Source organism: Pseudorca crassidens, chromosome 1 (genome assembly GCF_039906515.1).
Source record: "Pseudorca crassidens isolate mPseCra1 chromosome 1, mPseCra1.hap1, whole genome shotgun sequence".
NCBI lineage: Eukaryota > Metazoa > Chordata > Mammalia > Artiodactyla > Delphinidae > Pseudorca > Pseudorca crassidens.
In genome coordinates, this window is record NC_090296.1 from 133,916,014 (window position 1) to 133,942,318 (window position 26,305).

Here is a 26,305-nt window from a genome sequence, read left to right on the forward strand (position 1 = left end):
GCTGGGTTTTGTTGCTGAATAATAATCCATTGCATGGGCATACCACATTTGTTTAACCTTTCACCAGTTGATGGACATGGATTGTTTCCAGTTTGGGGCTATTATGAATAACTCTCCTATGAGCCTGAATGTATGTCTTTCTGTGGATGTACATTTGTATTTCTCTTAGATGTGGAAAAACTGAGTTGTAAATACACACTTAACTTTATAAGAAGTCACCAAACTGTTTTCCAAAGTGGCTCTACCATTTTCCATTCCCATGGGTATGAGAGTTCTAATTTCTCCATGTCCTCACCAACATTTGTTATTGTCTGTTTTTTTGATTATGGCCATTCTAGTAGTATCTCACTTTGTTTTTATTTATTTTTAAAATTTAGATATAATTGACATACAACGTATTAGTTTCAGTTATAAAACATAATGATTCCATATGTGTATACATTGCAAAATGATCACCTAGCCTAATTAGCATCCATCACCACAGTCACACTCTTTTATTCTTGTGATGAGAACTTTTAAGATTTATTCTTTTAGCAAATTTCAAATAAACAATACAGTATTAACTAACTATAGTCACCATGCTGTACATTTTATTCCCAGGACTTGTTAATTTTATAACTGAAAATTTGTACCTTAGGATCACCTTCACCCATTTTACCCATTCCTTACTCCCTGCCTCTGGCAAGCACCAATCTGGTCTTTGTTTCTATGATTTCAGTTTTTTGTTTGTTTGTTTTAGATTCTACATAGAAGTGAGATCCTATGGTATTAGTCTTTACAGGTCTGACTTATTTCACTTAGCATAATGCCCTCAAGTTTCATCCATGTTGTCACAAATGGCAAGATTTCATTATTTTTTATGGCTGAATAATATTCTATTTTATATATGTATATATCTATATTTACATAGATAGTTAGATAGATACACCATATTTTCTTTATCCACTCATTCATTGATGGAAACTTAGGTAGTCCATGTCCATGTCTTGGTTATTGTAAATAATGTTGCAATGAAGTGGGGAGTCATGTATCTATTAAAGTTAGTGCTTTTAATTTCCTTTGGATAAATACCAGAAGTGGAATTCCTGAACCATACGATAGTACCTCCTGTGTTTTCCATAGTGGCTGCACCAATATAAATTTCTACTAAATCAGTTTTTAAAAATTAAAATGAAGGAAGTAAATGTTGAAATAGTAATGGATATTCTTTTCCCCAAATATTATTTTTTAATCCCATTTTTGTGCTTTAGGCAGTTTTAAATAATAACAGTAGTGCATGGTGCCTCAAGGACTCTAATAGGGGTTTTAACATGCTATCTCATTTAGTCCTTGTAATGTTGTTGTCCTTTGGGGCCCAGTGGTTTTTCTGCTGGTGGTCTGTAGAACTGAAGTTCAAATCAGAGATGTGATATTTCAAAGCCCTGTCTCTTAACCACTGTCAAGTTGTGGGTCCTTAAGAACACATGATTTTTATGGTTGAATAAATAAGCAAATGGTGGTATATCTTTACAAAGAAATATTATTAAACCATAAAAAAGAATGAAGTACTGATACATGATACAACATGGATGAACCTTGAAAACATGCTAAATGGAAGAAGCCAGATACAAAAGGCCACATACCATATGATTCCATTTCTATGAATTGTCCAGAATAAGCAAATCCATAGAGACAGAAAGCAGATTAGTGATTGCCAAAGGAAAGGGGGGAAGGAAAATGAGGAATGACTGTTTAATGGGATCTGGGTTTTTTGGGTTTTTTTTGCGGTACGCAGGCCTCTCACTGTTGTGGCCTCTCCCGTTGCGGAGCACAGGCTCCGGATGCACAGCCTCAGCAGCCATGGCTCACGGGCCCAGCTGCTCCGCGGCATGTGGGATCTTTCTGGACCGGGACACGAACCCCTATCCCCTGCATCAGCAGGCGGACTCTCAACCACTGTGCCACCAGGGAAGCCCGGGTTCTGGGTTTTACTTTGGAATAATGGAAATGTTTCAGAACCAGATAGATTTTTGCAACATTGTGAATGTACTATTGTATATGTCACTGAACTGTACACTCTAAAATGGTTAATTTTGTTAATCACTTGTGAATTTCACTTCAATAAAAAATACAAAATGAATTTCACTTCAATAAAATAAACTTAATTCTCTTTCACTCTTCCATCATTTCTATGCTAAACCGTTATGTCTGCCATGGTATTGTACTTGGGCCCTTTTAATAAAATGATGTGGCATTTTTACACAATTTTGTTATCTTATGCAATTTGGAATTGCAAAAAGAAGCAGTTTAGGATATGTGCAAATATATCTGCACTTATGCGTATTTAACCTGCACATTTATACTTTGTGGCTGTATGTGTGGTGGGGAGGTGATGATGGGAATGGGGAGTTATTAGATCGGAAACTAAGAGTCATGTGTGGATTGATTTGTGAATGGCCTCTCCTGGAGGAACCACACTCACCCAGCTATATCCCTACAGGGTCACAGACATGTTTCTATGCTGTTATGCTACTGATGGCTCCAGATTCCAGGCTCTGGTTTCTGAGACTCACTCTGGAGCATGTGACTAAGTGGGAAGAGTGGTTCACGTGCCCCTTGGAGGATGGTGACTGACAACTTGGTGAGAGCAGGCAAACTGGACCCCTAGGAAAAGCAGATAAGACATGTGGTGACCCTCTCCTTTTGGAAAACATTTGGCACTTGGAACGTATGTTCTTTGGCATTTGAGGACATAGCACAGAATGTGAGTTCTCGTTAATAATTTCAATGTCAGTGTACAGTAAATTATAATTTAATCATGTTGTTTCAAGTATGTTCTGGGACATCTTAAAGTAGTACATGTAGTGAGGCATCTTATTTCCCTTACCTAATTTGATTCATTCACCATTTCAACTGGTAGTTTATTGGGCACCAATTATATACTAGATACTTTGGGGAGATTTAAAAAAAATGGATAAAAATTTCATTATACATGGAGCAGGTGCACTTCATCACACAAAGCAATCCTTTCATAGAGGATTGCTTTTCCTTTCCTTTCTGAAAGCTAGAATTATTCAACAAAAATAGCTGTTGTACATAAAATAAAGTTACTCAAATATATGAACTGTTCTTACTCATAGAAAACACAATCAATGTATCCTAGTGAAAACATGTTATCCAACATAATTCACATTGTCATAATAAAATCCCTGGCTTTTTGCACAGATACCACAATACCAAACACACAATTATGGATTAGCAGGAAAAGGCTTATCAGCACTGAATGCAGGTAGCTGCTTGAGAACCTGGAGGACTGGCTACCCCCTTAAATTATCTCACCAGCAGGGAATGACTGGAACCTATGGGTACATTGCTTATGCTTTTCTATAAGCTGGAGTTCAGATTTGCTTATGGCTAACTTCTCCATTAAGTAGACTTAATCCTACCCTTTACACATTGAAGTTTCATCATGTGATTTTGCTTTTTCAATTCCTATGTTAAATATTTAAATATAGAAGAACATGTATACATTGCATATTATTCAAACACACTAGAATTAGACACTAAAACTAACACTTTTCCTTCAGGGAGTAATTTTAATCAGATAATATTTAGTGCTCAGCTAAAATACTCAGTGGCATTTGCAAATGAATTCCCTTTTCGTCAGGGAGATAGATTTTAATTTCCCAGTTCTAACAAGAGAGAATTGTTCGATCACCTGACAGTTTGGGGGTTCATTTTTTCCAGTTGGCTGAGGAGTGAAGGAGAAGGACAGAGGCGTGTGAGGCAGCCGCGTATCACTCCTCCCAATTACAGCTCCTTTAGGATGCCATCAATATGCACCAGCGCTTTCTCACTACTTTTTTCAGCCAGAAGCAAATGAATATATTAACCGTCAGCAGCCAGACACAGGGCAAATGGATCTATGAGTCGTGGGTGATTGGGATTCCACGCGTGCTTGGAGGTGTGGACTATCCTTCAGAACTCATTTTCACGGATGCTGACATGCGAGACAGTCCTCCGAGACCTGTCTGTCAAACGGCAACACGCTCTGCAGAAAAATTAGGTTACTCATGCTCAGACAGAGGGGGTGACGGCAATTTAGAACGGCCCCTTAAATACCAATTACACTTGTGTTTACAAACCCACGTGAAGGACTTTGTTTCATACTGGCTACTTGGGCTGTGCATGAACGTGGTTCTTCACTGATGTCTGGAAATTCATGAAGAAATACACGCGCACACACAAACGTGCGTGCGCAGTGTGTACAGTTTTTCTCCTCATATTAAATTTAATTTCAACAGCCCTGAAAGGCTCACTTTATTTATTTTAGTGGCTAGATTTATTGTTTTACTTTTATTGCACTAAGAAGCTTTGCAAAATCCACTGCCTGAGTACCTATCATCCATACCCAAATATCTATTATAAGCAAGAAATTTTCAGGTGAATTCTCTTTGTCAGAGCAGAAGGGGGCAAGGCTCCCTAAACTCATGGTAAAGATATATTTCTGGGTTCTATACTTCATTCACAGTGTTTGCATAGTTACTGAAGGCAACAGATGTGTCAGAATTCATAAGATGAACCCACTGCCATTAGGCACAGGCTTGTCCCTAAAATCTATTTTTAAAAAATAAAAATATAAATGAGAAAATCACTTGTAATGAAAAATTATATATCAAAGGGGCAATGAAATCTCACTGAAGGGCAAAGAAAAGAGCTCCGGGAAGAGAAATTTTTAAAGACCCCAGAGAGGTGCGCGGTGACTCTTGGCTGGAAATAGACGCTGACGCGTTGAGAGGTGGAGTATTTCCCAGCACCTTCTGGAGGGCTTCCCACCGCACAAGAAAGAGGCTGGTGAGGATAAGATTTGCCTCTTTGTAATGACATGACAGTGCTAGGCTCTTTTAAACTCCCGGGGTATGTTCTGAGATGGTAATTGAGCATTTGGACCTCCATCTAGTGGGGTGTTTATTTGAATTTACTTTCAGCTTCTCAGTGGCAAATTCTGCCTGATTTTTGTGGTCAGAGTAGGAACCGTGGCGGACTTCTTTATCTCCTCTGACTGCGGCACTTGCAGCTTAGACCCAACTTTCTGCATGCCTCCACATTTTGGCATCGTTCTGCATATAATGCAGCAAAAAGGTATTTATCCAGCATTCTGTCATCCAGAAAACTCTATTAAATTTTGCATCTGTTCTTTGCTGCTATTGGGATAATTGGTGTTCATAATAATGACCCTGAAGCAATTCAGGTGCCTTGTGAATCATACAGGATTACATTCTATTTTGTAACGTTGGGAGTGAGGAAGTATCTGGGGTCCTGAAAGAGTTCAGTGGTGTGACAGTTACAGTCGTGTTTGGTAGGGCAACCTGCAGCTTGATGGAAGAAGTCCTCCTTGTTCACTAACAATTCTCCATCATTTATGAATGCATCCAGCAAACGCTTTCTGAGTATGTAGACCTATCAGGCACTCTGCTAGGCACCAGAGATTCAGAGATGGATTAAACTCAGGCCCTGTCTTTAAGAGACCCTCAGGATAGAGTTGAAACAGGCTTATGCCCTGATAGTTGTAAAATAGTGATCATGATTCACTGAATGTTTTTGGAGCCCTCAGAATGGGCACCTAAGTCAGAGGCTGGTGCGAATAGTGCTCAAGGTGACTGTAAAAGCTTGAACAGGAGCTGTGAGGGGTGGAGAGGACCAGGCAGAGGGGAAAGGATGAGCAAAATTCCAGGGCCATGACACCAAGCAACATCTTCTGGGAACTGTGAGTGTGGCTGGGAGATGATGTACAAGAGGAAGATGCTGGGGCTTTTGAGGGAGCAGGTAACACAGGTCCTTGCATCATATTAAGACATTGGACTTCATTTTGAGCCTATGGGGACCATTACAAGGCTTTAAGCAGTAGCCTTTCATGGTCAAATTTTTGTTTTCATTTGGAGTTTCCTATAACTTCTCTTTTTGGCTGCAGAACTTGTCTGTTTAGTTTTCCAGGTACAGTCTTAGGAGATCTACCCCGTGTAGCAGATAGAAGTGGAGCTTTTGGGTATGAGGCAGAGTTATTGGTGGTTAGCTGCCCAGGTTGCCTTTTCCTTTCCACTAGCCCTTGATGTCCTGGGACACTGTCTGGGGACCTGAGAGGTGTTTGGGTATGAAGAGGTAAAAAGGACCTGGATTGGAGTGGTGAGAGCAGAACCGGGGAGAGGGAATGATCTGAGAAGCATTTAGAAGGAAAAACTGGTAGGTGCAGCAGGGAGCCTTACAAAGACTTTCCCTATGTTGGATTCTATTACTTTAGCAATTGAGAAAAATGTAACCTACTGCTTGACCCTGGGTTGGAGACTTACTGAATAAGGAAGACACATGGTATTTTCTTTCCAGAGATGGTAAAGAAATTTTTAGTGTTCCTGAGTTCTGAATCCTTCTTAGAAGAGCTCAGGCTCTCTCAGGTTTGAAAGGGAGGGAAATAAATGCTTTGAGATTAGAAGGTTGATAAAGAAAGCTATTTCCCAAAGCTGGAAAGAGGGGCCATGACTTCATATGACCCCAGAGTTAAACTCCTAAGACCCTGTTGGCAGAGGGGCCCCAGAGAGGACTTTCTGTGTGTAACTGAAAAAACTCAGCACTTGAGACCAGGGACAGTGTTGGCTTATTCCAGGGTCTCAGCAAGGGAGATTTTGTCAAGGCGTGAACCACTTAGATGGAGGGGATCTGGGGTTCCTGGTTTCATCGTTTGACAATGAGTAGCAAAGGCAGTGACTAAATAAGTAGGCTGGCCGACACTAGGGCCTGTCCCTGAATGGAACTGGCCATTGTTTGGGCAGACTTCCCCTCTCAGTGTTCTAGAAGATCCAGAAGGTGGGCAGTGCAGGGGTTGTGATCGTGGATTTCCTACACATGGAACAAATAGAAGTATGCTGGTTTTAATATCATTGATGGAAACAGAAGAGATGCAAATGTGCAAGTGTTTCAAACGTTGTGAACAGTACATGACTGGGTGATTGATTAGATTCATGAATGAGGATGAGTCAAAGATTACTTTCAGGTTTTTAGCTTGAGTCAATTGTTAGGTGAAATTATATGCCATTGGAGAATAATGCAAAAGAAAACCGGTGAGTGATGAAAGTTCAGTTTGAGAGCATTAAATATGAGGGACACAATGGATTCAAGTATCCCAGAGGCAGTGTAGTTTGGAAGTTAAGAGTATCAGGTATGGAACTACATTATTTGATCCTGGGTAAAGAACCTCTCTCTATGCCTCAGTTTCTTCATTTGGAAAATTGATATCCAAAGAGGATGGTGGTTTTCAAATTGGCCAATTAATGCTTTGGCACTCTTCTCATTGACAAGTTGTATATATTTCTCCTATCCTTGAATCTGGGTAAGTCTTTGACTGCTTTGATCAATAGAGTATGGCCCAACTGACAGGATGTGACTTAAGAGGCTACATCATATAAGGCAATGCAACATCTCTTTTGTCTGCAGGGACACTCACATTTGGAGCCCTGAGACTCCATGGGAGAAGCCAGACAACTCTGAGGCTTCCATGTTGTGAGGAAACCCAGTGCACTTTGAACACATGTAGATGATCTGATTGATAGCCTTAACTGAGGTCCCAGACCACGGTCAGCAGCAATTGAAACACGTGTTTGTGAAGATGTTTCCAGGTGATTCTAGCCCCCAGCTGTTGAGTTACCCCTTGCTGTCCATCTTCCCAGTTGAGGTCCTAGACATCATGAAGCAGAAAGAAGCCATCTTTACTGTGTTCAGGATTCACAGAATAATGAAATGATTGTTTATCTCAAGAAACTTGAGGTACTTCATTATACAGCAGTAGTGCATCAGTCTGGGCTAACTGAGAAGCAGACCCCAAGAAGGGATTAAATGTCAAGGTATTTATTAGAGGAAATACCTGAAAGACAAAGTATAAAGGAAGGCAGGAGATACATGGAGAACCGTCAGGCCATGGTGCATGTCTAGCCCCTAGTGAAAGAGAAAGGGAAGGAAGAGGGAAGTTTGGACAGATCTGAGCATTTCTAATGAAAGTTCAGCAAGGTTTTTGGGGAATCTTCAAGTCAAAGACACCTGTCAGAGGAGCTTCAGATCTCCTAGTATCAGACCTACCCTGGTATCCCACCAGAATTCAAAAGTGTGGCTCTGAAACAAAAGCTACGACAGATTTCAGGACCCAGAAGTTGGGCTGTCAGCCAGTAGCAGAGATCAGAGAGAAGAATTCTCATGGCCATCAAAAATTCTAATGGGAACCAATGGTATCTTCCTCATTTGATTGTTTTGAGAATTAAATTATTATATATTATATATGTGTATACATACTGTACCTGGAGCATCACCTGATACATTTTAAATCCTCACTAAATATTTACTATTATTAGCAGTCATCTTTGAAATTATGAGAGTGGATAAGATCATCTAAGAAAAGTATAGTAAGAAGAGCCATATATTCTGGATAAAATTATGGGGATATTTATTAACATTCAAGAGGCACTCAGAAGAATGAGAAACATGAATAAATCCAATAGCTGATATTAGTTGACATTTACTATGTGCAGAAACTGTGCACCACTGAACTATAAGCTCCAAGAAAGCAAGGACTTTTTGTCTAAAGAGTTTACTGGTATATCCCTGGTGTCTAGAACAGCCTCTGGTTGGAGGCTGAGGGAGTTCTGTTTCAAGAGAGCGAGAAGTATTTCAGGTGATAAGCAATGATCAAACTAGAATATCATCATTTTGAAGGCTCAGATGAAATAATGGATCAAGGCAATGTTCAACAGTATCTGCTAACATCTAAAGTGAGAGACAATCTGGCATTTATGTATTGGGTTGGCCAAAAAGTTCGTTTGGTTTTCCCGAACGAACTTTTTGGCCAACCCAATACATCCTGATGGAGAGCACATTACAGGTATGGAGTGTGTGTGTGTGTGTGTGTGTGTGTGTGTGTGTGTGTGTGTGTAAAATCAAATGAGGCTGATCAACTCTCTAGATCTTACTACAAAGTTAAAAAATACAAGAAAGAGAAAAGTTAAATGACACAATTTTGCAATCAACAAAATTCGGATTGTAGGAAACTGCAGGACAAATCATCCAGTTTCTTTATTAAATAAATTAGAAAAAAAGGGAGATGTATTTAATTAATTGCAATGTATGGACCCTGTTTGGATCTGACTTGCATAAGTTATTACAAAATATCTCTGTGATTATGAGAATTTGAGCACTACTTGGATATTTGAGGCTATTAAGGACTTAATATTTAGATTTAACAGCAATATTTAAAAATAATTTTCAAAGGCATTCTTTATCTTTCAAGATATACAATGAAATATTTATTGATGAAATGACCTGAGGTGAAGGTAGTGGGAGAAGGAATAGATGAAACAACACTGACAATGAATTGAGAGTCCTTGAAGCTGGGTGATGTTCATTATACCAGTCTCTCAATTTTTATATATATTTGAATTTTTTGGAATTATCTAACTATAAGTTAAATAGTAAACACTAACATAAGTGCTGTGGCATTAAGTAAAACAAATGAGGGAGTGAGGCAAAGTGTCAAATGTACCAAAGCTCTGGTCAAATGAAAACTAAAAAATGCACCCATTTGGCTTTAGGAAGTTAGTGCCTGTGGCTTGCACAGTTGCGATGTGAATTTGTAGTGAAGGAAGCACATAGAATGTTTAGATTCATCTTTGAGGAGGTTTGAAACAGAAAGAAAAACTTGGGGATGGTAGCTTGAGAGGACCTGGGGTCAAGTGCTAGAAAGGAGGTGGGGAGTTGGATAGGTTGATTTGAAGTAGGTGAACATTGGATGGAAGAGAATAAAACAGGTAGAGGAGTTTGGAGGAATCTGGGTCATGGTCACTGGAGCTGAGAAGGTCAAGGACTGGTGAAGACAGGGTATTGGATGGTCATCTACATGGGGTCTGGAGTTACCCAAGGCAAAGTCTGGCCTGTGGTGGTGAAAGAATGTTGGACAGCAAGATGGCAAAGTCCTCCATGAAAGTGCTATAACCAGATGGGACTGATTGTGATCATTAAGTTTCAAGACCTCCCCAGGGAAGTTCCAGTTTACAAGCCAGATAAAATGACACCTAGTCTGACTGACCCTTTCAAATATTCTTTGAATTTTTTTTGTCTCCATAAAAATAGATGATTCACTGTGAGCCTTTTCACTTTTTTACTGTTTGCTATAGTTTTTTCTATATCCTCAAACTGTAGTCTTTGTTAGCTTGTCCCACTAGTTCTCTCTCTGAAAAACACAAGTTCAGGCTGTAATGGAATAACTGGATTATTAATATCTTCCCTCTTCTGAGCTGTGGGCCAAGGGAGAAAGCAAGGCGGAGATGAACTTCTATGGCTCAGCTAGAGGAGACATTTTCTGGCAGCTTTATAGTTTCCATGCTGTGGAGAAACAAATTGGTCATTTCTATGCCTCTGTCTTACTTTGTGCTTCTGAATAAAAGAAGTGTTTAGGTTTTTCTGGAAAACCATCCTTTTCTTAGATTTCCAGTAACTTTTCATTTGGGTTTTACTCTTATAAAACAAAATTAAAAATACAAACTAATATCAGAGAACTGACCCATCCCTCCCCATGTCCTAGTTGCTCCAGTCTTTGAGGGCCCATGAATGATGTCTGAGAGGGACATAAACTGGATGGATAGGACAGAAACTAATTGCCAGCCGTGTCCAAGGTGGGCTGGAATGGCTGGTGCCTGGAGGGCGGAGAGCCAACTGAGAGGACCCTGCAGTCATGGAGGCAGGTGAGGACAGGGTCAGGGTGGTTTGTGTTACCCTCTTGGACCACGACTCCTGTGATTAGAGAAGTTTCTTCTCCCTCACAGCTTCTGTCTCCTGTGAGTCTCTGCTGCTGTCCTTTTTGTCATCATCTCTATTATAGCCATGGTGGCTGGGTTGTGTAAACACAAAGATAAGGAAGAGACAAATACCACATGATATCACTTATATGTGGAATCTAAAAAATGATACAAATGAATTTATTTACAAAACAGAAATGGACTTACAGACTTTGAAAACAACCTATGGTTACCAAAGTTGAAACCTGGTGGGGAGGGATAAATTAGGAGTTTGGGATTAACAAATACACACTACTATATATAAAGTAGATAACCAACAAGGGCCTACTATATAGCACAAGGAACTCTCCTCAATATTCTGTAATAACCTATATGGGAAAAGAATCTGAAAAAGAATGGATATATGTATATGCAGAAATGAATCATTTTGCTGTACACCTGAAACTAATGCAACATTGTAAACCAACTATACTCTAGTATAAAATAAAATTAAGAAAAAAAAGAGAGAAAACAGGGGGAGACTTTTGGTCTTCCCCAATCTGCCTGCTAGATTGCTTTCTAGGGTCCACAGATAACTCATTCCCTCTTACCTGGACCCAGAACCTCGCAATTGCAATTGGATGCTATTATTTCAAGATAAATATTGAATATTGATGCTTATTATTTTAATCATTCACTCCATTATTTTAACCAGAATATTTTTTTCCTTTTCCCATCATCTTTTTAATCTCAAAGACCCCTACATTTAGAAATAGTATTTTTGAATTTAGATCCAGAATCAGAAAATAATCCCCTATTAATGAAGAGAAAGTATATATGCCAAACCCTAGGTCAAATTGAATGTTGAAAATTCAGGCCTGGACCCAATCTGGAGCAGATAGGAAAATCTACCTACACTTTCGCCTCACCATTTACTTTTCCTTCAAGCAGCTCAATAGGAAGATTAGCACAGTCTTAAAATTACTCTGAAGTCTACCTATATTTACAAGAGAAGACATGTGGTTTGTTAACACAGAATGGAAATACTCAAGGTAACCTCAGTGCAAATGTGATTTGCGTAATGAATTCTCCTGAAAACTGGGACAAGAGGTAGGGAAAAAAAAGAGGCAAGTGGGAGAGACATAAATTATAAACTCTGCAAGTTTTTCATAAAGGAGAATCCTCTCCCTGGGGTTCTTTTACATTGCTATGAAATTCTCTGAACTTTCTAATTTCCAATAAGCTTTCTAATTTTAAAATTTATATGAGTGCACAGATTTCCTTTGTTGATCAAGTAATTGTAAAAGAGTATTATTTAACATTTATTTAAATATATCTTCAGCTGTAGTATATTTTGTTACATGGTGTTTTTTTGAATTTGATAAAACCCCTTATCAATACCAGTAATTAACATTTCATGTTTACCTATTTTCAATGATAATCAAGTTCCTGCCTATATAACTATAGATTCTCTGAAATCACAGTGTACGTTATTTAGAAAATAATGAAATGATTTGGGAGAAGCCACGGGCAATGGGGTTTCTCTCTTGGAGGTCCAGCCTCCAAGAATGTTGGAGGCTCTGGGCTGGTTTTGAATAAGATCCACTGGAGAAATGATGGTGGAGAGCTTGGACTTTCCATTCAAGAGACTTAAGTTCTGTTCTTGACTTTGCTGCTAATCAGCTCTGTAACTTTGAGAAATTAAGATTTTTTTCTTTGGGTGCAAAGTAAGGGGAATTAATACAATATTTTCTAAGGTCACATCCACTTCTAAGATGTAAAGAATCTAATTTGTGGATACTTTGAGGATTTTTTCTTCTGAAAATCAAATCATCAGGGAGAGATGGGCCTAAATCAGTAACTCTTAAACATGGCTGCAAATGGAAATGATCTGGATAATTTAAAAAAACTGAGATTTCTGAGCTCCGATTAAGAGCTTCTAAATTATGCTGTCTGGTGGAAAGGTCTAGGAATCTGTATCCTAAAACTCCCTCAGGTGATTTTGATGCAACAGATTCAAGGACTTGAGTTTGAAAATCTCTGGTTTAGGTGATCTGCAAGGGTCTGTACAATTTTGAGCATCTCTGACTCTCATCAATATGTATTAAAGTACTGACTGCTTGTCCAGAACTGCATGCAAACGATAGTGCACTAAAATGAAAACAACTTGTCCTCAAGAATCTTAATTTTAAAAAAGTACATATATTATACAAAGATTGTAAATAAATCCACTCCATCATGAAGCTCTTTATACAGGTATAATTAAAAACCTTGCAGTTCTAACAAAACAGGAAAGTAACTTCAGTGGAGTAAAACAACAAAACAAAGCAAAAAACCAAAACCAAATGAAATTCATATTATTTTCTCGAGCCGAATTTTAAAACTTGTAAATTTAGAATGTGCTGGATATATTCAAAGAGGACAAACAACAACAACAACAACAACAGAAAACCCAGGGGGAATAAGTACCAAGGGCAATGGACTTATCTGGTGTGACTCTAGGACACCAAATAATGATCTTATTGCAGAACTACAGAAGAAAGACAACTTATCTTGCTCTATTCTCACATTCTCTTACATGATTTCCGTTTGATTCAACTGCCATGTGAAATTTCAATTGTTTTTATGCCATCACTCTTTCTAGTCTTTGTTTAAAGCTGGGTGTGTGCCTGGTTGAAATGGGGAAACATTCACTGGAGCACATGTGTTTTGAGGCCAATGTTAATTATGGGTTTGGTAACAAGCATCTAAGAATATGGGAGTTCAGGGACTGGGGCTGCAGTTCAGGGAACTCAATGGGAACTGTTGGGAGGTGGCACTGAGGGAGACTTTCTCTTCCTTTTCCTCTTGAGTAGATGTACAGAGGCTTTATTCCATTCCAGTTTTTGCCAGGAGAATGAGGCACTGGACTCATTAGGTGATATATAAATTTTACATCTATCTATTTATACATATACACTTTTTCTATCATCTATCTCTCTATATATATTCTGAAATTTATATATATATATATATATATTATACCTACTTATTTTCTATCATCTATCTTTCTCTCTATATATATTCTGAAATGAAGAAGAATGACTTCGTGTTGCCAAAAAGAAAGAATAGCTTGGAGGAATGAGGTGATTGAGAAAAAAATTGGTTGACCAGTAATGTGGAAAAGCTTCTTTTAAAAACTCTTTTTTTAATGTCATTTTTTTAAAAAAGAAAAAGTCAGTTAAAAATTCAGTTTAAAAAACTCTTGGCTCTTTAATTTTTAGGATGCTTGAAATAATCTCTACCTTGAATGGAATGATGGTGGTTACAGGGTGTGTATGTATGTAAAAACCCATTTGGTTGTATACTTAAGAATTGAGTGTTTTATACTATAATGTTAAAACTAAAACAATCAAATTGCTTTTAGTTGCATTTCAATACCAAATATAACATCTTAATAATACTACACTTCTAGATCCAGAATGAATATTTACAATTCGATATTCAATATTAGAGGTTCTGGATAGCTCTCTTTAATTGAGATGCATCCGACAGGGCACAGTGGGACCTCTAGGTGATCCATAACATCAAAGTAAACATAGTTTTGAACAAAATGCAAGGAGAAAAACAAACTAAAACTACAACAACAAAACAGTTGAAAACTAAAAAATAAAGGCAAGGGAAATTTCTTATGAATAAATCATCCATCATCTTTGATCTCAGCAAAATGACCGTTGACTTGGCAAACACTTAAAGAACATTTATTTGTAGAAGTTGAAATGATTCCTCATCATGTAATTGTTGGTGTCAAAGCTGAGGTTATTTTCTCTGGCTCAACATCTGTGGTTACCCCTAGGAACTAATTGGGCAATAAAAGTTTTCAAGCTCATGAAAATGAAGTATTAAAAAGATGACTGATAAATATTAGTTTTATAAGTATAACAATAGGGTTTTGTAACTGATCTCTACCAGTTGTGCGAGGAACAGATTTCAAAATGCCGGAAGTGAAACTGATGTGGCCAAGTGTCAGAGTTGAGGATGTCTGTCTTTGTCTGCACATGAAACAACTTTGATGTGGCTTAAGATGTGTTTTTGTATTTCAAACAGCCCGCAGAAGGGAAACCAAACCAGCAAGGCATCAAATTATTTACCCTTCCCAGGAAAATATTTTAAAAGCTCTACTAGGGCTCCATTTCCTAAAGCCACCTGTCACCTAAAGCATACGTAATCAGCCCCAGATGCTGGATCCCAACCTGCAACCCCATGACTTGCAGAGAAAATATTTCATTCATTCCTTGGCACATCCTTAATTCATTCGAAGCTAAACTTTCAGGCCGTATTTTCTGCTTAAACTTAATAACTCAGCTTTGACATTCCTTCCCAGTGACCCCAAAGTTCCGTTTGGCTGCCTCAACACCTGCTCCCAAATGCATTAGAAGCACTCAGATTTTTTTTTTAAAACTATCAGTTTTGGTTTCTTTGCTCACCCTGAGGCCATCCTTTGTACGGAAGTAGAGGATACTAGCTTCTATTCCATTGTGAATTTTATTTCTGTCTTAGGTTTCTCTCAAGGTTTTGTTGATGTTGTTTTGGAGACAAAAATCCTTGGTTCATAAGATCTTGGAAATCTGTGAAACTTGTGGATTCACATCTTGATTTTGGAAGATAATGGGGAAAGATTTCAACTATCCTTGTAGTTATCTACTTATGTAAATGAGTTTTGATAATAAACTTAACTCTGAATATTTTTTGTGATGATAAAAAAAATCTGTGGCTCTCTAGAAATTCTGGCATAAACACCAACATCCAAGCATGAACTTTTCAAAAATTTAGTTAACGATCTAAAAAAAGTACAGCTAAAATTTTAAAGAGTCACAGTTAAGGCTTTTTGATTTGATTAAGTTTGTTAAAAATCTGAGAACACAGGAAAATTGCAAATCTATTGAAAAATAATAACTATACCTATTTCCAGTGGGAGGGGGTTATAGCTAATCTTATTGCAGTATGAAAAGGTGGCTAACATTACTCTACCTTCCTGTATGAAATAATTCTCCCACATTTCTCTATTTTTAAAACTAAGTATATTTTTATGTTAATGAAATTAAAGATCAAAGCACATTCGGGGAGAGTGTATTGATTCTGGAATTGTGTGTGTGTGTGTGTGTGTGTGTGTGTGTGTGTGTGTGTGCATGATTACTGGCAATAAATGGCTGTGTTTATGAACAAAAGGAAATTAGAACATGAAAGAAGTTTAAGCCTAAGACCTCCTCAGATGTCTTTATAAAAATATGGAACTTTATCTGGGAATGTTTTAGTGGTAAATGACTGTTTTTGCTTTTATGAAGGCAGCAACACCTATCTGATCTATATCTGAGAAGATTTAGGAAACACAGTTCCCCAAATTGCCATGTGTTTCAGAAAGTAACTGCAAATGGAGGCATTTTATTTTTTGGAGGGGGAGATCAAGAGGTTAAAATAATAATCTCCACCTACAACTTGTTCTGAGCTGCTTTTTTCTTTCAAACTGGGGTGGGCAGATGTAGAGTCTTAGACACTGGTTTCCCTATCGTATTTCCCTCTAACTCCAGGTGACACCAAATAAACCCTTAATCACACAAGAAATCACTCAACTTTTACTACCCCTCCTGCTCCTTCACTAGCCCATTTCATTTCCCATGGTCTGGCCTCTTGGCCTCTTTCTTTAAAAGCTGTATCATCGGGCTTCCCTGATGGCAAAGTGGTTGAAAGTCCGCCTGCCGATGCAGGGGACACGGGTTCGTGCCCCGGTCCGGGAGGATCCCACATGCCGCGGAGCGGCTGGACCCGTGAGCCATGGCCGCTGAGCCTGCGCATCCGGAGCCTGTGCTCCGTAACGGGAGAGGCCACAACAGTGAGAGGCCCGCGTACCGCAAAAAAAAAAAAAAAAAAGCCGTATCACCTGACCATCAAGCAACTTCCAGCCCCTGGGTCCTGTCTGGTTTCTGGTTTCCACCAGGTTACCTAGAGTTTACAGACAGGCCATGCTGCCTCTGGTCCTTTTCTGTCCCTGGAATTGCTGTTTCCCCACTCTCCCTGCCACCACCAGGCAAAAAGTCTTTCTCTAGTGCTGGGTCCGTTCTTCTACCAGCTACTTAGAGGCCTTGATTCCTTGAAGAAGATGTTTTTTTTCTTTCCTTCCCACTAGAGAAGTGAAACATTGCTTCCCACTCTGAATGATGCCTCACTTGGCAACTTTCCATGTGATTTCCCAGCCACAGGTAGATTGTTTATGAGACCAGGGCATGTTTATGAGACTAGGGCACCTACTTCTAATTCCAAAACCAATCAACCATTCTTCATGAAACAAAATGAATACATGATTTCTAACCCGAAAATTAGTATCAAAGGCTTAAAAAATTATCATCTCCACTTCAACATGTCCCAAATGACCTTCACCTCCATCTGTCCTTTCCCTTTCTTCCCCAGTGCTTAGCTAACCCTTTTTCTTGGTGTGTCCCATCTCTTCCCATGGCACCAAAATTCATCCATCACCAGACTCTAAACTAGGTGGGCCTTTACTCCTCCCTCACTGCCATGGAAGAGACAGAATGTATTAGTGGTGGCCAATCACCCAGAGTTAGACAAACATAGCTTTGAATCAAGTGCCACAACTTTCTAGATTTGTGAACTACTAAGATGATCTCCAGCTGAAAACTATGGATAGCAGGAGCCATTTATAGGGTTATTGCAAGAATCCGTGAGATTATATAAAATACCTGCATAGCACTGGAAAAATGGGAAGTGTTCAATAAATGGCAGCTTTTGGTTTTACTATTGTTAATGCTTATGATTATTACTAGTCTTCAATATCCTATCTCATTACCTTTCTGTATCAGTCAGGGTTAAACAAGAAAAGAAGAACCATTGTGTGTGCGTGTGTGTGTGTGTGTGTGTGTGTATATATATATATATATATATATATATATATATATATGCTTAGAAGGATTTACTGTTATGTAATTGTGGGAGCTGGTTAGCAGGTTCTGTAAGTGTAAGGCTGTTGTGTTATATGTGATGCTAGAGTTTCCAGCCCACAGGGCATGCGGTGAGGAAGGTAAGATGGATGTAAAGTGCAGGACAACAAGAGCAAGATGGAAGCTACAAAAATGAAATAAAGTCTTTGTCAGCTCTTATTGCCTCTGACTTTGGTGGTAGGAGTATCCTACAGAAACTGGCCCAGGAGTTGGAGAAACTGAGGGAAGATCTAGGGGAAGATGGAGCAGTTTGGGGCCCAGATGCTGCTTTACACAAAGGAGGCAAATCAGCAGATCAAGTACACAATATCTACTGCTTCCTTTGCACCCTCCAAATCTGCCCTGAATCTCTTTTGTGGTCTACCAAAACCAGAAGCATACAAGAAAAACCATGTGGCACATATACACAATGGAATATTACTCAGCCACTAAAAGGAACGAAACTGTGCCATTTGCAGAGATGTGGCTGGATCTAGAGACTGTCATACAGAGTGAAGTTAGAAAAAGAAAAACAAATATCGTATAATATTGCTTATATGTGGAATCTAGAAAAAATGATACAGATGAACTTATTTGCAAAGCAGAAATAGAGACACAGAGGTAGAGAAAAAACATATGGATACAAAGCAGGGAAAGGAGGGGTGGGCTGAATTGGGAAATTGGAACTGCAGCATACACACTCCTATGTATAAAATAGATAACTAATGAGGACCTACTGTATAGCACACAAAACTCTACTCAATGCTCTGTGGTGACCTAAACGGGAAGGAAATCCAAAAAAGAGGGTACATACGTAAAGCTGATTCACTTTGCTGTACAGCAGAAACTAACACAACATTGTAAAGCAACTATACTCCAATAAAAATTAATTTAAAAAAAAGGAAGAGGAATCCAGAAGACACAAACCCTCCTGGCCTTGTGGATCTACTATGAAGGCACCAAGCCTTCCTTCAAAATGTGTCTTCATGGCCTCCTCTTCCAGTTTCCATTAGAGCATTGGTCTCTAAGTGGTTCTTCAGTTTTTAATTTTTTTCCCTCCCATTTCCAACCATTCTCTTTCTAGATTGCTCTTCAAAGAACTTTGCTTTTATCATACCACCATTCCTAATCTGATGCCACCGAAGCCTCTGCCCAAGGGGAGCACAGTTGTTCCTCCCCTGTTAAGTGCTTGGGATGGCCAGATGGATCTCCTTTCTCTTCCCAAAGCACCCTGGTCTGTTTTTGCAGTGTTCCCACTTGGAGATCACTCCTCATTCCCCCTTTTCCTTTGACTCTTTTGTCTATAATTTAGCCACTTTAGAGCCCAACTTAGTTTCCACTTTCTCTCTCAAGACTCTCTAAGCCCAGGCAGCTCAGATCTTGTGGCAGCTTCTGGGACACAGCAAACATTGCTCCTCATTTGGGCTGGGGCTCTCTCTTATGCGGTATTTTAATTCCCCTTGAAGTCTCTTGCAGAGCTGGGAACCTGGTGGGAATTCCCCTTGAAGTCTCTTGCAGAGCTGGGAACCTGGTGGGAACTAATTACAAGCTTTACAGTGAAACAAATAGCATTTTATATGACATATTATGCACAAGTAGAAAACCACATGTGATGTTTCACTGCATGGTAGCAGAGCTCTGTTTCCCAGGGCGATGATGTGGTGTCCATCCCCTGGCTGTTGTGACAAGGTCATACCAAGCTCTCATGACTTAGATGTAATATATGCAGTTACCACTGAGTCTTTGTTTAATCCAATGCACATACTTCAGTTTTTTTTTCTTTTTTCTTTTTTCTTTTTTTAACATCTTTATTGGAGTATAATTACTTTACAATGGTGTGTTAGTTTCTACTTTATAACAAAGTGTATCAGCTGTATGTGTACATATTAATATTCCTCCAGGGAGACACTTTTCTCTTTTTTTTCGTATTTTTTTTTCTTAGAGGGAGGAAGCTTGGGCTTTGCTCATTGGAGCTGGCATTTGATCTCTGTTCACATTTTACTTCATCAGAAAGGCCCTGACCACTCCCTCTAAAATCACCCCCAATCACTCTCTTGTCCAGCTTTATTTTTTTTTACAACACTTAACCATGGACCATGGTATACAGTTACATTGTGTAATTACACATGTTGTGTCTGTCCTACTGGAATGCAAGGTCTCTGATTTATTCATTGTGGAATCCCCAGTGTCAGGCACTTAGTAGAACCTTAGTAAATATTTTTCAAATGAATGAATGAAATTGGTTTTTTTGCCTCTTGCTGGTACACCAGATCATTTTACCTCTCTGGATCTCTGTACAATGGCAGAATTAGAAATGGACTGGCTGCCAGTTATTCTACTGCTAGTGCTTGGGGAGTATAGCACATAGGGACAGGACACACACAGGGTGAAAGCCCAGGCTCTGGGGTTAGACACTACTAGGAATTCTGCCTTAGCCTCTTGCATGCTGTGTAAACCTGGATGGATTCTCACTATGCTGAGCTTCGGTTTTAAAGTGGGGAAAACAATAGTACTTCTCTCAGAGGGATGTTGCGGGACTAAGACAGAAAAGAGCTCAATGCTTCACACATAGTCAGTGCTCATTAGATATAAGGTGGTGTGGTAGACTGAATGATGGCCCTTGAAGATGCCCACACTTGAATCCCTGGCACCTGTGAATCTGTTACCTTATGGCGAAAAGGAACTTGTACGTGTGATTAAATTAAGGATCTTGATCTGGGAAGATCATTGTGGATTATCTGGGTGGTTCTAATATAATCACAAGGGTCTTATAAGAGGGAGGCAGGAGGATCAGAGTTAGAGAGAGAAAATATAAGGACAAAACCAGAGGCTGGAGCCATGTGCTTTGAAGATAGAGGAAGAGGCCACAAGCCAAGGAATGTAGGTGGCGTCCAGAAGCAGGAAAAGGCAAGGAAATGGAGATCCTCTAAGCCTCCAGAGAAACCAGCCCTGCCAGCACCTTAATTTTCATCCTGTAAGACTCATTTCAGACTTCTGAGCCCCAGAATGATAATATGTTAGTGTTATATTTGGTGGTAATCTGCTATGGTGGCAATAGGAAACTAACGCATATGGTCTCACCATGCATTCACTTGTCACTTGGCCTGTTTCCATCACCTACACACTGAGGTTACTATTTCAACTCCCAACATGGCCAGACACCTCTTCTGGGCTCTCTCTGGGTGGGGACTCAATGTTTGAGTACTGGGGACTGATTTATTTCTATTTCACAGGTCAGGTCAGGATTGTGACATGATAGCTAATATGATTTTCCTCATTCTCATTCTCTGATGACATTCTTCTTTCCATCATGATGCTTAATTTTAGTGCTCAGAGCCCTCGGATTTCTCTCTGACATGCACCCTGGTATCCTTTTCAGTGACCTATTGCTACATAAATCACCCCCTCCAACTTAGTAGCTTGAAAGAACAATTACTTTATTATTTCCCATGGCTCAGTGATCTCGTGGGGCAGGTCGCAGGTCTTCTAGTGGCTCCTTGTAGGGTTGTAGTCACATAGCAACCGAGACGAGGGTCATGGAGCCTTGACCAGGAAGCTGGGCCTCTCTCCCTCAAGGTTTAGTCTCAGGGCCTTTCCTTTCCCTGTGGCCTTCCCCATAGGGCAGGTGTACTTTTTATGTGGACTCTCAGGACTCCTGTACAAGTTTCCTGGGACTGCCATAACACATTATGACAAACTGGGTGGCTTAAAATGACAACAATTTATTCTCTCACAGTTCTGGAGGCCAGAAGTTGGAATCAAGGTGTAGGCAGGACCAGACTCCCTCCAGAGGCTCTAGGGGAGAATCCTGGTGAAGCTCTTTATAGGATCTGGTGGTTTCAAATGTTCATTTGCTGGTGGCAGCATCACTCCAATCTCTGCCTCTTTCTCCACATGGACTTTTCCTCCTCTGTGTCTTGAATCTCCCTCTGCCCTCCTTTTGTAAAGACACTGCCATTGGATTTAGGGGTCACCTGGATAATCCCAGGTGATTTCATCCCAAACCATTAACTGAATTACATTTACAAGAAAGCTTTTTTTCAAATAAAGTTACATTCAGAGGTTTTGGGACTTAAGACATGGACATCGTTTTAGGGAAGCATCATTCACCCACCACAACTCTCAAAAGCAAGACTCTGAGAGAGGAAGTAGGAGCTGTCAGGTTTCATTTGACCCAGAACTGGCCCGGGGTGGCCTTTGCCCCATTCTTCTGGTTGTTGGACATCACAGGTCCAGCCAAGATTCAATGCTCAAGGGGTTTCCATGTGGGCACCAGCCAAGAAGCGTGGCTCGTTGGAGCAATGGTTGACCACAAGCTACCTCACCTGATGACATCACTTCTCCCAGAACTATCTTTTTCTGGAGGCATTTTCCCTGCAACCTCACACATGACCCTGCCTTAGTAGTTATGCTTCTCAGAGTGGACTGAAAGGAACATGGCCCCTTAGAATAAACAGATATATGAAAGATAATGGTTAGGTGGTTCATTTCCCTCCACGAACAGTTCGCTTTTAGTCAGCCTCTTCAAGCTTTAATTCAAATTCACAACCTGGTATGAAAAATATTTTTGATGGAGTGAGGGCAAGGGTGGTTACTGGTACTTTTCAAGTTCCTGCACGAAGGCCGTTTCCTGCTTTGCTATATGTGGCCTAAGCACAGAGCAGATTATGGCCAAGGATATGCAGCTTTGAGGGGTGTGGGCTTTGCAGAAAGATGGACCCACACTCTTGCTCTGTACTTACGGCAGCTCTGAGAACTTGGGGGTAACAAGCTGCCTCCTCTGTAAAATGTAGGGAATAAGGCTAAACTTCCAAGGTGTACTTGAGGATAACATTGATGAAGAGGAAGATGTGATATTGTGAAATCAAGGTGACCTGCCCAGGGGGTATATAAAAAGTATTGAAGTAAAGCTGATTCAAATGAAACAAAACAAAAAAAATGTGCCTTTTGATGGATATCTAATAGTCAGCTACATTATTAAGATGTAACTCTTAATTCCTTTCATTTATACACATGCTCTCTTTTTCTTTTATTCATTAATAAATGTTCCATACATAGCATCTGCTGGCTTGTGAATACCATGGAAGAACTGGTAATAATCTCACATCTCTGAACTTGGTTCAGAGGTAAGAAAAACAACTGGCTTGATAATTTCCAGAGGACATTGGTTTGGATTTCCCTTGCCTGGGAAGGTCACCTGGTTGCCTCTCCACATGTGCATGTGGTTTCTCCGAGTCTCTTGCACAGAAGTGGTCAGCAGAGCAGAAAGTCACACTCTGATGAGAGGAGGGTTCAGTTTTATATTTGGTTTCACTTCTGGTCTGTGCAATGTTCCTCAGAGGTTTCTTAAACTTGCTGGCAAACTGTCTTTTGTCCCTCTAAATAGCCCCACCACCACATGGGGCGCTTTGTTGGTTCACAAACAGGAGATGGAGAAGGACTCCACAGGACACAGAGCTGAGGAAGGGTCCAGATGTCCGTGGTAGTAGTAGACTTGTCCAGATTTGCTTGCTGGGGTCCTGGGACAGACGGTGGCTTCTGGGGTCCCTCGCCTCTGCCACATTGGTCAGAATTCAGCTCTGTGTTGATGACACTCACTGTCACCCATGGACTACATTTCCTTAACCATCAGGGCTCTTGCTTCTTTCCTCCTCTCTCCTCAGTGCTTTCCTTTCACACTCGCTTCCTGATCAGTAATCTATACAGGTATGGAATTTAGAGTTAGAAAGCCTGGTTTTAAAATCAGCTTAATTGCTATTTCTTCTTCTCAGATCTTTGTCAAAATATTTCACTTCCCTAAGCCTAAAACGTTTTTATCCCTAAAAGGGAAAGAGCAACATCTGACCTGGTCCTGGTGTGTGTAAAGACGATGTGATTAAATGAGGTAGTGTCTGAAACCTCTTTGTAACTTGTAAGTGCTTCCCAAATGTGAGCAATCGTTTGTATGTTTCTGGTGGGTCATGAGTGGTCAGACATGTGGACTGGTCAGAGTGTTTCAAGAAAGTGCAGAAAGGAAGTGGACAGATAGATTTAAGCAGTTGACACTGAGCTATGTGTTCTAGGTGCAGGGGAGGGGACCTTAAAGATTTTCCAGAATCATGCCCATTTTATAGATGAGGACACTGAGGCCAGAAGGGTGAAGGGCTAGGCTTAGCTCCCAGACTTCCTTCCCTACCTTCATGATTTTAACTGAATTTATTGTCACCTGCAACTATTTCATCTATGGGTTTGTTTATTGTTTATCTGCTCTCACTTCCCTCACACCCCACTCCAGTACTACCCAGACTGTCAGGCCCCTGGGAGCCAGAACTTGATTGACTGGTTCATCTCTGTGTGCCCAGAGTTGTGGGCAGTGCTGGCACAGAACTGGGCCTGATGGAGAAGTGCCCAATGATGTGATGTGTGATGTGTCCAATCCCTCTGTTGATTCCTAGTCTAGAGGTTCTGCTGGTTCCTCTACCTCTCCTCATTTCAGGGGTGGAATGTGTACCCTGGAAAAGTCCTTCTGGGTTGCCTTCTATTTCTTTTGGCCCTTGGGAATCTCTGAGAAAGAAATCTTCAGTAGAGACTTAGCTGTCATTTCCCACCCACTTCTAGGAAATTAATAGGCACAGAGGTTGCTTGTAGGTAAAGAACCTACTCATATGGAAAGTGTGAGAGAAGTGAACTCCATAATGTCATGGATCGGGCTGTGTGTTTGTGATTAGGTTTCAATGACTGGGTGAGTGACTGCCCCATAGAAGAGCCTGGATAATGTCTGCTGAAAGAGTGAGGGAATGAATGAATGGCTTCTTAAGAATACTGATAAACTGGGAACATGACTGCAAGATGATTGTTGGAATGACACTCGGATTGCCCCTCAATACTCTGAAAGAGGGGGATGAGGGCAGTGAGATGACAAGAGGACACGGAGTGCTTTCATCTGTTACTAGAAGTCAGAATATCTGGTTGGGAAGTTTTCATGCAGATGGGGGTGGGGCAAGGAAGCAAGTGCAGCTGCGGTGGGGATGAACAGGCCATCACTGAAACCATAAATATGCCATGGACCCACGCTGTGATGCTGACAGATGCCCTCCCTGCAAGGTTCAGATGGGAGAGACTGCCAAGTCCAGATTTTAAATTAGATTCACCTGAGCCCAGTCAGGGAACTGTCATCCTTCTGATGGAATGGAAAGGGGAGGGGGCCGAACAGAAGGAAATCTTTGTAGCTGAGCCTACCTGACTTTCCTCAGTGGGAGACATGAATCCTGTTTCATGTCAAGGAGAGGTAGTTAAAATGCAGACTGCTCACTCCTGTTCTCAGAATTCGGGAGGTGTGGTTCATGCCTGTAGACCACTCATCTTCCCTTCCTTTGATCTACCACTTGATGTGGAAAGAGGCTTTTATGTGTGATTCCTATATAATGGGTAATTTAGTCTATCCCATTACGAAAAACTGGTGAGCCTAGTTCTAGTACATTTGCTTCAGTTATTCTTTAAAGTATCTAGTAACGTATTATTCTCATGTGCTTTAAGTAGCCTGAACACTTTTTCTCAGTTGTTTAGAGTATAATTCGGGGGCTCCTTTTAGCCAGTTTAAAACTAGTAAGTTGCACGTTAAAAAATAAAATAAAACAAGGATGAAAGCATGTACTCTGCCAGTGTGCACATTTGTGTAAGAGAGGGGATGCCAAGGGAATATATTGACACAGCAACCAAACAGGACTTGACTTATGTATCACTGAAATTAGCATATCATCATGTATGCTAACTTTCAGGTCCATTTCTGATCTTTTAATGCAATGACCCATACTTAAAAAAATACCCTCCCTCCGTTCAAAGCCTGAGCATTGTATTTCTGAATTACCTTTCTCAGCTGGTCAAATAAGAGTCCTAAACTAGTTTAAAAGGAGTCAACTGTAGAAGTCTAGCTTTGAGGCTCAGGCACAATCCTGTCTGAATGAAGTGGCTGCCTGTAGAAAAGTTCAAGTTCATCAAATTCATGTGAGCCATAGCAAACCAAGACTAGTAACTCTTGATTCACAAACCACATGTCTGCTCTTTATTTTTAAATGATTTGAAACTTTCAAGGTTGAAGAAAAAGCCTTTCTTCATGCTTGCATTTCTCAGAGGAAATTCTCTTCAAGACTGATATTTCTCCAAGAAAGAATGTACTTAAAAAATAATTGGCCAAATTGCCCTTTAAAATATCATTTCAACCCTTTGAAATAGATACTATGACTTCTCTTGTAGAGGGCTTAAAAAAGTGGAGAATGAAATGCAACACGAACTTTTGAGTTTGGGCTTTGGTTGAAGAAACATGAGGATCTTGGAAGCCCCCCTTGGGAGGGGGGCTTCCAAGATCTAACAGGATGGAGGAGGTATTGATTTCTTACCTCACTGAGGAAAGGGGGTAACGAGTAATTTCTAAATAATTCAGAGTATAACTGATTCTGTGGTTTATGGGCTTCCTACTCCAAAGTAGAGCTATGCTCAACGAGTCGCTTTATGGACAAATTTGTAGTGGTATTGAGGTGGCAGCATCTGTGAACAGGCCAGAGCTCAGAG